At 43.4% G+C, this 3,025-nt stretch overlaps 1 pseudogene; it reads right to left on the bottom strand.

Moving 5' to 3' along the window:
• Nucleotides 1-1,329: 1,329 nt before the first annotated feature.
• Nucleotides 1,330-2,749, bottom strand: LOC129462742 (C-terminal-binding protein 2-like; annotated as a pseudogene).
• Between the last annotated feature and the right edge of the window lie 276 nt (nt 2,750-3,025).

Here is a 3,025-nt window from a genome sequence, read left to right as displayed (position 1 = left end):
TATGAATGTTCCTGTTCCTCCTCATTCTCACCAATGCTTGGTATTGTTGATCTTTCTAATTTTAGCTATATTGGTGGGAATAAAGTGACATCTCATTGTATTTTTAACTTACATTTCCATAAGGAGCTCATAAGGCTAGGTAACTTTTCATATGTTTGTAAGCCATTTGTATATTCTTTTTGTTAAGTGACTGTGTAAGCTCCTTACCTATTTTTATATTGGGTTGTTTATTATTTAGCAATTCAATATAAAATAGGCATTCCTTATCTATTTTGCATATGAGCTCTTTGTCAGGTCTATGACACTATATTTTTTAACATTACTTTTTACTAAAAATGGCAGTGAATGCTAAATGTCCAGCTTTACAATAAATACAGTAATAGCAACTCAAACTAAAACAAAACATACTTCTGATAGCCATTATTTTTCTGTTTAGGACAATTTTAAAATCTCTTTTGTCACGAAAACAGGAATGTACCTATACAAAGACTCAAAAGAGGCCATCCTTTTAAACAAAAAGGCAATGATTCACAAAAGACTATGAATAGAACAGGTAACTAGTTGACACAAATCTAATAGGATTTGTTAAAATCAGTCATATCTAACACATCTGAAGTGTTCTTGTATGAAGTATCACATGAAGAAAAGAAGACTTTATCAACATCTAAAAAAGTGGGTTTGCTCATGGACAATGTGACAAGTTACCATAAAAAGTGTTTCCTGAGACATAAGGAAATGCAACATTATCTTCTTAAACCTTTTAGTTCAAGTCTTTCACCCAGTAAAATAGCAGAGGATCTGAAACTGAGAAAATATATTTGAGTACAAACAGCTTGTGAAACTTAACACTTTTTTTCATCATTAGAGGGTTTTACCAAACAACCAACTCGTCTGCTCAGTAGGCATTTCAGATGTGAGAGACACTTCTCTGTACAGGAGCGTGTACTGTCTTCAATCCTATACGTCAAGTGTCTACCACAGGCAAACAGTTTGCTTCCCCATTTTGTAGTAATGCAATCTTCCTCTTAGCAAAAAGAGGTAACCAGCCCCTGTAGACTGAAGGGACCAGAGTCACAGGATAAGGATTTCCTCTTAATATTTTTTATTTTGATGTTTGAACTCCTGATGCAACATTCTAGAACAGGGTGTCAGGACCTGCTATGCCCAAGAGACTGACAAAGGAAAAAGCTCTGTTTATTCTGTGTAATTTGATGCACGGATGAAAAACTCAACATACAATAACAGAAGTTGGTTGTTGATAAATCACATCCTAGTCTTTCAGCACTTCCATAAGCAGATGACATTTTCAGTTTTCTAGCTCTTGTAGTTTTAACACTGCAACATCAATGATGCATATGTCCAGAATCAGTTAAAAAGACTGTCAAATTATTTTATTTCATCTATTTTTTCACTGTCTCTTGGTCCCAAGCGTATCAGAATGATTACCTTTTGGCATTCTCTGCCATTGGGCGTTGGGGTGCTCTCGATTGTCTCCGTGTTTTGTGGGCTGGTTGGGAGAGGGAGCTTGGGAAGGATGTGCCACTGTCAGGAGGTTGTGAATCACTGGGATGCCTCCAAGGACGATCTCTTCCGTGGCTGCAGGGAGTGCTCCTGGAATCACACCCATGGTGCCTGGCAGATACCTGTATGTGGCAGCATTGAGCTCGAGATGAATTGCTTGCTGGTCTATTACTGACCAAAGTGCTGATGTGACAAAGAATTCTTATTCACACAGTTTCTTAAGCATTCTGAATGCAACCTGTGATGGCTCAGCAGATCTCGGTGGCAGCTGCCTCTCATCTCCAGCGATGCCTGCTCGCTGTACCAGGCAGTGTGGGGACCCTGAGCAAAGCTAAAGGGCTCTGATTCCTGCATGTCGAGGGCTGCCCCTCTATCCTGCTGTCCTTGAGGGCTTGTCCTAAGGCTTTCTCGTCCACCAAGCCACCACGGGCTGCATTCACAAGGAATTCTCCCTGCCTCATCTGCTTTATAGTAAAGTCATTGGTGAGGTTGTGGTTATGTTCATTGAAACTTCAGTGCATGGAGAGGCGATCACTCTGCTACAGCAAATCCTGCAGGGCATAGACCCTCTGCAGGCCCAGGGACTGCTCTATCGCATCCTGCAAGTAGGGATTATAAGATAAGACACTGAATCCGAAGGCCCTGTTTCGAACTGCAACCGCCTGCTCCGTGCCACTGAAGCGGATGAGGCCCAGCGTCTTCCCAGGGATGCAGGCCGCTCCTGATCCACCTCTGCTCCAGGCTCTGTACCCACGTGCCTTCCCGCAGGGCCTAGTACAGCCACGGTTCCTCCGGTACAGATTGAGGATGTGGGAGATGGTGGAGTCGGCTGTTTCTTCTTCGCCTCGGAAGGGAGGTTGCACACAGCAATCCCGAGTTCACAGGCAGCCTTCATGTCCACATTGTCGTGGCCAGTGCCTATCCGCAAGTCATTCTCAGGGCCTTGAACTTCTCCAGGTCCTGCCTGGCGAAGGTGATTTTGTGGTACGTCATGGCGCCCACGGCTTCATTTAAAACCTTCTGGTGGATCTCCTGCGTGGACTATGCATCACAGAAGGCCACGGTGACCAGGTCCTTCAGGATGGGCATCTCCACGGTGCAGTTGCGGTGGTCTAGCAGTGCCACAGGGGGTGGGGTCCCCAGGGCCGTTCAGGACGTGGGGGCGGATACCTTCACAGACTGTGTCCAATCGCTGCCTCTTGACCTTGTGCTTATCCACAAGGGCCATTTTAACAGAACTGTGCAAATCTCAGATCAAAAGGCAAAGCAATCCTCTAAGAACTTAGGGAAAGTTGCAGGAGTCTGCGTGCATGACGCTACCGTGAACCCAACATAAATCTGTCCGCTAATTATATATAGCCTGATATGATTTTTTTCTCTACTTCACTTTGAATGTCCTAAAGATTTTGCTTTGTATTACTCTAGAGCTCATATATATTCACATTGTTTTATCCTCATTGAAATTTGTACCCTTTGGTATTAAAAAAATACCCTTCCCTGACTT

Source organism: Symphalangus syndactylus, chromosome 14 (genome assembly GCF_028878055.3).
Source record: "Symphalangus syndactylus isolate Jambi chromosome 14, NHGRI_mSymSyn1-v2.1_pri, whole genome shotgun sequence".
Lineage (NCBI taxonomy): Eukaryota > Metazoa > Chordata > Mammalia > Primates > Hylobatidae > Symphalangus > Symphalangus syndactylus.
Note: the sequence above shows the minus strand (reverse complement) of the source record. Positions and strands in the feature narration are given on the sequence as shown.